The 10,396-nt window shown below is 43.1% G+C and overlaps 1 protein-coding gene across 2 annotated transcripts in view; it reads right to left on the bottom strand.

Moving 5' to 3' along the window:
* Window positions 1–10,353, bottom strand: part of B4GALT4 (beta-1,4-galactosyltransferase 4) — a 27,863-nt gene extending 17,510 nt beyond the window's left edge. Inside the window, exon 1 of one of the 2 annotated variants that reach the window (XM_017731910.1) lies at window positions 9,038–10,353. The gene's annotated coding sequence lies outside the window, so the exon portion shown is untranslated. Of the gene's footprint in view, window positions 1–2,101; window positions 2,222–9,037 lie in introns of those variants that run through there. The other variant, XM_008631748.2, reaches the window with a different exon arrangement.
* Window positions 10,354–10,396: the final 43 nt, after the last annotated feature.

Raw genomic sequence — 10,396 nt, 5'->3', positions numbered from 1 at the left:
ATTCACTTGAAACTAATTTTAAAAACTATAATAAGTTCAAGCAGGAAATAAAGCATGAAAAAGTTCCTTGGGACTGCATTTAATCAGCTCTGTACTATGCAGACAATTTATTAATTTATCTAGGCCAAAATCAAAAGCAGCAATGGGTTAGCTCCACGTGTATCAGAAGTGTAACAGCCTTCTTCATGAAATCCACCAAGAAGGAACTAAAATTGTTCACATCTGTCAAGATAGAAAGATCACTCTACAGCATCAGCTTTTCTATGCAGGACAGTCCAAGTCTTCAAGTTTTACAAGAGTCTATACCTGCTCCTTTCACAGACACTTCCTTCTTTTCAACAGATTCGTTTCTTAGTAGGGCGCTAGGCCAGTAGCTTTTAACACCTCTTTTATGCAACACTTTAACAATCCTGTTACCTCTTCCTATTTAAAACCCACCAACTGCACCGAGAAATTGTGTGTCATAGGTTAGCAAGCATAGTCCCGGAAGGGACGTCCTTGCTAAGGGGTGCTTACAGTTTCCTCTGGGAACTGATAGAACCTATCAGCTGGCCAGTTTGGATATGGACAATTCTCTAAGCCACTTAAAGTTGTGATCACCTCTGTGATCCACATTTAAGAATAGGCAAACTCCCCCTCCAAGCTCTCTCTCGTTTCCGGCGCTGGGACAGGTGGCTGCTTTTTTCCCTGCTTGGGCCAGGCCGGGCCGGGCCATGGCCATCCTGAAGCCATGGACCTGTTCCAGCCGTGGAACCCCCCCCACTGCCTTGCCGTGGGCAGCCGGAGCGGCCCGGCTCTCACCCCTCTCCACTGCGCTAAGAAAAATTCAACATTCCAGCTGCAAAGCTGCCAGGCCGAGGTGAGATTAACCCTTTTTATTGCTGTGAAGAGCTGAAAACCTGAGGGAAGAGAGAGAGGAGATGCTTAAAGCTGAAATTCTGTTGTGAAGCTATGATATATCAGAGTATCCTGTTGTAATTTCATGAAGATATGGGGGGTGGAGTGTTCAACTCGTGAGCAGAAGCACCTGCGCTGAGATAGGCAGATGCTGACGCAGCTGTAATTTCATGAGAAGTTTGGACAGGGAGAGATTGACCAGATGAGGACTTTTGCTCCAAACGGGAAAGGAGAAAACCTCAGTCCCTAGAGATGAACCAGATGAGGACTTTTGCTCCAAACGGGAAAGGAGAAAACCTCAGTCCCTAGAGATGAACCAGATGAGGACTTTTGCTCCAAATGGGAAAGGAGAAAACCTCAGTTCCTAGAGATGCTCCCAGAGATAGTCCTAACGATGAAGATGATGAAGACCCTTTGCTCCCAGGGAAGGAGAAGGGCCTCTGTTTTTGTTTCTGAACGGCTCAACCTTAAAATTGTACCCCAAAAAACTTCAAGAGTGGACCCTCGAAAGCAGTTGCGGGAAAAGCTGCAAGTCGGGGGAAAGGACTCACACGCAGGCAGAGAGACTCCTCTTCCTAAATGGACTGAACAATATTTGGAAGTGGGGGGCTGTCTCGTTGTGATAATGTTTTCATAGCATGAGCAAGAAGAGACTTCTCTTTCTAAATGGACTGAACAAGGTTATTATGGAAGTGGTAAACAGACTGAACATCTTAAGGGTTGTCTTTTCACATTGTCAGTGGGAGAAGGGAGGAAGGTGGGGGGAGGAGGAGAGTTCTGAAGGTGGTATAATTTTTTTTTTCTTCTTTTAGGTCTGTTAATAAACTTCTTTATATTCTTTCAAGTTTGGTGCCTGCTTTGCATTTCTCCTAATTCTTATCTCACAGCAGATAAACAGTAATGAGTATTTTGGACCAAACCACTACACTAAATTGGTGTTTCCGCCCGGTTACAAACCGAACCCGCGACATTGTGCTATTTCAAAAGAAAAACAACAAACAAAATAAATCCAATCCTCAAACGAACTCCCTTTCCACTTCTCAGAATTTCAAGCCAAATGAAGAAAGCACATTAAACCATTCACTGCTGCTGCCATCACTCTCCTTCTTGTCGAACACTCGCTCCAAGAACTACGGAGAGCACTTCACAAGCAGCAGACACTTTTCATCCAGGAAACCCCACACCATAAAGAGACCTCTGTTACCTGTCACAGGCTGCAGGAAAGAATCAGCTCAAATCACAGGATGGGAGAAAAAAAAATTTTAAAGGAGAAAGAAAAAAAAGAGCCAACACATCCCACTTTTCCTCAGGCCAAAGAGGCGCTCTGGTGCTGTCCCACATGCCCCTCCCTCAGCTCATGAACCAGCCCCAGATGGCAGCCAGCCTCCCTCCTTTCCTCCTAGCACAGCAGAACCAGCACAGAGGCACTCAGGCATGCCAGGATAGAAGCAATACTGCTCAGAAATAATTCCCACAACAAACCCTTCTGTTAGAAACAAAGGCTCAAGCCTTTGCTCCTAAAAGCAAACCACAATTTCTATCAGTGCCCTTTTGGCACCTGCTCCATTTGGAGATTTTAAACATTAGAGATGTCATTCATCAAGCTGCCCACCACCCTCTTGTCCACATCTGTGGAGAAGTCCCGATGCTCCCACCACACTCCTGTCTGTTATCACCTGGACATACCCATTGATGACAGTCCCACCATGGACCAAAGCATCTACTTCATGCAAACAGCCTGGCTCACTGACCTTTTTCATGAAAGACAACTTTCTACTACAAGGTTGTCCCTCACTGGTGCTTTTCCTACCACTCTGACCTGTAAAACTCCTCTAGCAACCTCAGAGGATCAGCTGGATGGAAACAGAGGTGTCACTTTGTCATCTCACCCATCTGGGGCTCCCTCAGGCTACCAGGGATGCAGTACTGCAATGTCAGTGCTAGCTCAGCTCCGGTACAGTTTTCCTGCCAACTTCCCTAACCCTCCTCCTGAGCTGCTCTGTGCATGTGTGTGTATATGTATGTGTGTGTGTGTGTGCTGACAAACACACTTCCTTCAGTAGAACTGCATCTACATCAGAGGAATTTATGAGCACACCTGTCTGCTAAGGTGTGGGATTTTCTTGTGCTTCCAGATAGTATACAGATATTACCTAAAGATACAGAAAAGATAAGAACTGAGCAGACAGGGTATATGGGTATGGTGAATTGTTGTAAGGGATGGGAGAGAAAGTATAGGTACAGCCTCAGGAGGAGTGATAATCTCTTGTAACTCAAACCTGTTTGAACTCTTTGTGCAACACATGCATTCCCCAGCAGGTAGATATTTCAAGGCTTCCCCAGTGAGTGCCACCTCCTCTGTGCCAGAAAGGTCTTATCTATTATCAAGACTGCACAAGTATTTCGGGGAAAAGCTTCCTCCTTTCAGATACTCAGTAGTGCGGAAAGAGCCTTTAGTACTACCACATGTTTCAACTGGTCAGTCACAAAGCCAGACCAGTCTGGGTCTCAACTAGTCACCATCTCATCTTTCTCTCTGGTCCAGTCCCCAAACTATCATTTCTCTGCACCAGCACAAGCTCTCATGAAAACATGGAGCTGGCTGGATTAGGAAACAAGCAGTACTTCTAGCAATCTTCTGTAATCCTTTGTCTACACTTCCCACTGAAAAATGTCAGAAAACCTGATATGACAACCAGCAGAAAAACAGTAGTTCAGCTTTCAGTTGACTGGGAATGGTTATTTTAGGAGAATGATAACAGATATTTCCAGGCAACGACTGGTAACATTCTACAAACTGCCTGGAACCAGGCAATTTTAAAGAGGAAATGTATGAGTTAAAAACAAACAGACCAAGGTGCATTTGTGGGGCCTGATTACAGTAACAGCCACTACCAGCTAAAATATTCCAGTTATGTCAAGAATACAAAGAGATACACAGATGTGCTGGCTCCACACTCTTTTTCTTATTATTTATTACTTGATAACTGCTTGATACTCAATATAAAGGAACAAAAGTACTGGCAGCTCCAACTCCCTGAATTACAAACTAAAAAAAAGATAAAAGAATACGTAACACACCAGGAAACAACTGACGTGGTTTAACCCCAGCTGGCAACTCAACACCACACAGCCACTCCCTCAACTCCCCACCAACAGTGGGATGGGGGAGAGAATCAGAAAAGTAATAATGATAAAACTCCCAGGCTGAGATAAAAACAGCTTAATAGGACAGAAAAGGAAGAAAACAATAATTAGAATAACTGTGACAATAATGATAATTAGAATATAGAACAGACATGACGCAATTGCTCACCAGTGCCCAGCCAGACCCTGAGCAGCTGCCCCTGGCCAGCCTTCCCACTGAGCATGATGCCCTCTGGTATGGAATATTCCTTTGGCCATTTTGGGTCAGCTGTTCTGGCCGTTCCCCCTCACAACCTCTTGTGCCACTTCAGCCTTTTCACTGGGAAACTGGGAAGTCCATGACTTGGGGTAAGCACTACTAAGTGTGTTATCAATGTTATTTTCATACTAAATGAAAACCACACCACTCTACTAGCTACTAGGAAGGAAATTAACCCTATCCCAGCTGAAACCAGGGCAATAGCCTGGATATTTTAGCTTACACAGCTTACTGTCTCCAGGAGTGTGGGCATCACAGAAGCAGCGATTGCAACAACGTAAATGAGGAAAGGCTTGGTAGGTAAATACAATAAATCCATTTCATACAAAGAGACTATCACAGCAGAAAAGCACTGAAAGAGCACTTTCCATACATTTTTAACTCAGACGTGCAGGACAGAGAAGAAAATAGGTGGGTCTCATTATCTCACCTATCCCTAACAGGGACACCATTGTTATTCCACTCAGTATTACCCCAAACAAGGAGTGCTATTCCCATGTTCCAGCCTGCTCTGGTTTATGATCAACAAGCTGAACAACTCTCTCCACAGGGAATGCACTAGACAAATGCAGCAGTCCCTAAGCACTGGTATGTGTGAAGCCCATTGTCCTTTGAACATGTGTTCCTGATTTTCCAGCTGCTAGGCACTCATCCAGCCACTCTCTCACTTTACCGCTCCTGAACAGAAGAGGGGGAGGTAAATACTCAGAGGTCACTTATCAACTGACAAGGCAGAGACAACTTGGGGAAAAGTAATTTATTGTCAATTGAAAACTGAGTGGGATGGTGAGAGACAAAAAGTACCATTCACCTCTACCCCCTTCTTCCCAGGCTCAACTTCATTTATTCATTCCCACCTCCTCTACTTTCCAATCCACAGCAGTGCAGGGGGACAAGGAATGCAGGTCATAGAATTGTAGAATCATTTAGGTTAGAAAAAACCTCTATGATCGTTGAGTCCAACCATTAACCCAGCACTGCTAAGCCCACCACTAAACCATGCTCCTAAGCACCTCATCTACAAGTCTTTTAAATACTTCCAGGAACAGTGACTCAATCACTTTCCAGGGCAGCTTGCTCCAAGACTTGACAACCCTTTCTACAAAGAAATGTTTCCCAGTATCCAGTCTAAACCTCCCCTGGTGCAACTTGAGGTTGTTTCCTCGTGTCCTGTTGCTCATTACTTGGGAGAAGAGACCGACCCTTTCAGGTAGTTGTAAAGAGAGGTAAGATCTCTCCTGAGTCTCCTTTTCTCCAGGCTAAACAACCCCAGCTCCCTCAGCTGCTCCCCACAGGACTTGTGCTCCAGACCTTTCACCAGCTCTGCTGCCCTTGTCTGGACTTGCTTAAGCACTTTGTCTTGGGGTGACTTGATGTAGTATTCCCTATGGCTGCTCTATGCCCAGAAGTTAGTTTTATGCCTTTCTATGCTTTTAAACTGAGCGGAGAGAGCGAAAACCGAGCAAACTTCTCAAAGCAGTGCTTTCCAAGGACACAGACAGACAACACACTCTCGCTCTCCGCATTTTCTTCCTTCTGCTGCTGGGAGTGTGAGAGCAGGAAAAGCACCCTGCTTGCTTGTTCAGCCATTTTTCGGGATTTTTTTTTCTCCAGAGAGTTGAACTTTGTTTTTCCAGGAATTTTGGATTTTTTCCCTTTTTCTGCTGGACTGCTTCAATATCAGAACACATCGGGAGGACTTTCCACCGAGCACAGAGGGCCTGGCCCTGGGCCAAGTCCCAGCTCCGAGGAAGAGGGAGACCAAAGGGAAGACTCCAACATTTTCCCAGGCTTTTCCTCACAGCGAGAGATTTTATTATTTAGCAGTATTATCCTTTTCCTGTGTGTTTGTTAAATAAATAGTTTTTATTTCTTTCACTTCCCTTCGAGGAAAAAGTTTCTTTTTTCCCAAACCTGGTGGGGGAGGGGTGGTTTGTAACCTGCCTTCTCTCAGACGATATATGTCTAAATTTGGCCAAACCAGCACTCACCTCAATGTCTTTCTTCTAGTGAGGGGCTCAGAAACCAACACAGGATTCAAGGTGTGGCCTCACCAGTGCCGAACACAGGGGCACAATCACTGCCCTAATCCTGCTGGGCACACTATTGCTGATCCAGGCCAGGATGCCACAGGCTGCAGCTTCCCTCAAGGCATCTCCTCCTGTTACAACATAGGACCAACTACTGTACACTCAGGTGAGAGAGTTCTCTGCAGCCTGTACGTCCAGCCATAGCAAATGAGCGGGTGTTACTCCAACACTGCAGTACAGTTTCCACTTTCCTGAGCCACAGTGAATTCTGATGCTACTCTAGGAAATGCCATCTAACATCTCTAGGCCAAGAAACACATTTATGAATGGCCCCTCTTGTTACACAGCTACAGCTGAGCCACTGACCTCACTGTAAGACGCAGCACTGTCAGCCTGAGCCCAGCCGAAGTGACGGAGTGAGGGATACAGCAAACAGTTCTGGCACAGCCCATCACTCCCTAATGCTTACCACAGAAACATTTTTTAAAGAAATACAGCACTTTTCAAAAACATCTTCCCATCCAAGATGAGTGGAATACCCTGAAAAACCACATGATAAAATAGATTTCTGAGAACACAGGAACCTCGTGTGTAATGGAATGCTCAGGTCACGACTCAACTCAGCAATTCCCTATCTTTTTCTGGCAGCCGCTGCCTTGCTGGAGTGGCATCAGTCAGTATAGGTGACAGATGTCACAGGCCTTGATACTTTATAAAAACATGTCAACACATTCCTGGTCGAATTCCTCACTCAATTCTCTCCTGCACAATAAAATAACATCTGAGAAAACCACTATATTACAATATAGTGTATTCTTATTTCAGCTTCACAATACAGTTTTTTAAATGAAAGTGTCAACCACAGATAAATAAAGCAATACAGAAGTAGTATAGATTTAATACATTTATAATTTTCAGTTTACAAGTACCTATGAACAAAGTTGTAAAAAAAATGAAAACTAATAGAGTTGAACATGTATTATGAAAGCTTAACTGAGAACAGAATCCCATTATTTGTTTCTCATAAAGGTACTTCAGCATGAGAACTGCACCAAAGACATTCCAGCTAAAGCTTCCTTAGGCATGAACAGATTTACTTTTTTATTATTTTTGCAGTCTTATTCCCGTAAGGATTACAAATTGTCAGGGCCTACTGCAAAGACATCAAAAAGCTGCGCAGATGGCATGACTTTGTTAAGCTACTAAATGTACAGGACTTTTTCCACATTAAAACACAATTTATGTGTTTTATACATATGCCAGTTTTCAACCAATTGGCAAATGGATTTTTATGCAGCAGAAAACTTTCAAACATACAATTTAAGAGCTCTAACTCAAACCCTTTGGAAGTGATATGGCCTAGAACAACATTTTGGAATTCAAAACTAGTACAACATTGCAACACGAAATTTTAATCAAATGCTTGCAGAAGCAATTTGAAAAACATACTCCCGAGACTCAGGATATTATTAAACCTTTTGGACAAGTAGCTCAGCAAAATTTCAGGCAGAGGGAGATAGCATATCACTCTTACATTCAGTTACTAATTTCTTTCCCCCACCTAACCAGATCCTGCTTGAGAGTCTGGAGAATTAAAGGAGATGGCGATGTGGGCTCCTCCTCGCCAACCCTCTCAGGGCTAAAGAGCTCCTGTCTCTACAACCCTCCGCACACAAGCACCAAGACCTCTCTCTCTTTCCAGGAAGAAGAGAGAAGGTCAAGAGGGATGATACTTAACTCAGAAGCAGAGCAGGGATAAGTGGCTCCTTTCCAACCTTTCACTTCCCATTACTGTGCAGGCCTTACCCCTTCCCATCTCACTGAATAAAATTAGCTGCAAGAGTTCAGAAGCCAACTACAGAACTGAAGACTGAGGGGAAACACAAGATTAGTGCTGATGATGTCCCACTAACACCAGATCCAAAAACATTGCTCTTACTTTTAACTGCATACATTTACAATCATCATTATATCTGTTTAAAAGGATTATCTGAATTAGAATGCATGATAACTTTATCCCACAGTTCACTACCTGACAAATAAATATTACCCAGCTGTTGCTCTCAGGACACCAAGATGACCCAATTGCAGCTCTAAGGCATGTTACTTGTAGGCATGCCAAAGCACTTCAAACAGAAGACAAAATACTTATAAAGCTAAAGATGTTGAAAACCATAAAGAAAAACGTGATGGAAGCTCTCTCCCATTGTTTTATCATATTTTCAAGGTCCTATTTATATGCAGGGCAAAACCTCCAGTCTCTGAAGAAAAAAAAAAACAGCTATCCCAGTTGCAGACCTGCTGGGTGACTTTTGAACTACTTATTTGCACAAAAAAAAAAAACCAAAACCAACAGCTTTTAACCAAATTCTTCCATCAATCGACCACGCTACAGAATCTCCAGGCAGACCTCCTTCAAACTAACAAAACCCAAGTTCACCAAACTCATACAGGTAACTTAGACTTAAGATCATACTATAGAAAGCCAGCAAACACCCGTCAACTCCTATTTTTTACTACATATTATTTAAAAGAGAAGGACATGCCAACTCAAAACAAGGAGAAAAACAAAAAGCCAAGTTTTCCAAAGCTGAAGTAGCAAATGTCTTACTTCTAACTGAAAAGTATTTGTGAAAATGAAACACAGCTTTTACAAAAATGACAAGGAAATACCCACATAAATCAAAAACAAGATCAATCATACCTAAGGGAAGTGTTTATCACAAAAACTCATTCACAGTAGCAGCATCCTGGATGAAAGGTGATACTTCACACTGTTAAAGAAAGGTTCATGAAACATTATCCAAGTTGAACAGTGAGAGAGAACAATACAATACCCTGAACTTGCACTTTTAAGTATTCTAAATTTAATCAGAGTATTTGTAATTAACAACAGAAGACCTACAGAATCATCACTGAGCTGGCAAAGAAAAAAGATATTTAGAGAAAGAGCATCTCACACAGCTACCAACTTTATTGACAAAAAGTGTAAATATTTAAGTTGAAGAATGTGAACTGATCCCAAAGTTTATTTCTTTGGGTTTTTTTAATGGTAGCTATCTCAAAGACATCAAACTTTCACCTTCTGTTTCTCTAAACCTCTCTGTTGAAAACTGTCTTGTAAACTGCCTCAGCTGTCCCTTGGGAACTTCCATAGCTGTTAAATGAAGGGGTAGAAAAATTGTCAAATCCACAAGAGATATTCATTGTTAACTCTTTGAGACAAGCAAGCATTAGTAGGAAACTGAATATACATATTCTTTTTGACTATTACTCCTCGAGTGTTATGAAAATCTTAAGTCTGAAAGGATTCAAATCTTATCAGAGCTCTACTTTAAAAGCATTTATATTGTGATTCAGAAGTAAAACCTTGAATATTTTTGCTAGTAGCCCCACTTCTGCTTCCCCTCAACACCTGCACACACATTTCCATCATCCTCTGGGGTGTTTTTGTCAAATGGCAGTTTCCATGAACCTGTGCAAGTCTCCTTACAAGCCCTCTGATCACTATTCTGGCTCCTCCAAAATAACACCTGGAGTAGTGACTGAAAAAATTTATGTCCTGTCAGTAAGAAAATTTTAGTGAACAGCATCACTTGCCTGTGCTCCGGTTTCCATGTGTGAAATGGAGAAAAAAAAAACACCCGGTACTGTATTAACATAAACCCATTCAAAGCTGTAGTTAAAGTGCAAAAACCAGTGCATTGCAGGCGTCCTCCTGACTTCCAATCCCCGAGCCCGGTACAATACGTACTTCCACCTGGTACGTAATTTTTAAATATGTAACTATTGCAAATTATTTCAGTAAAGCTATGCTGTGATGACATTATGTCCCATACCATTACTCGCACGATCACAGCCTCAAGTCCTGCCTGTGATGTCCATGAGGGGTTCCCCGCACGCACAGGGACTCCCTGGAACTCCTGAGCTGCACAAGGCGACCCAGTTTCGGCCACGTACCAGATGCTCCAAGTCCGAGGAGGTGGAATTAAACCAGCCCCCCTGGACCCCTCGCTAACGATTCCAAACCGAAACACCGGCCGGGCTCTCGTTACCCCCAGCG

The sequence above is a fragment of the Corvus brachyrhynchos genome, unplaced genomic scaffold (genome assembly GCF_000691975.1).
Source record: "Corvus brachyrhynchos isolate BGI_N302 unplaced genomic scaffold, ASM69197v1 scaffold3, whole genome shotgun sequence".
In the NCBI taxonomy this organism is placed as follows: Eukaryota; Metazoa; Chordata; class Aves; order Passeriformes; family Corvidae; genus Corvus; species Corvus brachyrhynchos.
The sequence above is the reverse complement of the archived record's forward strand: the minus strand, read 5'-3'. Positions and strand labels throughout refer to the sequence as shown.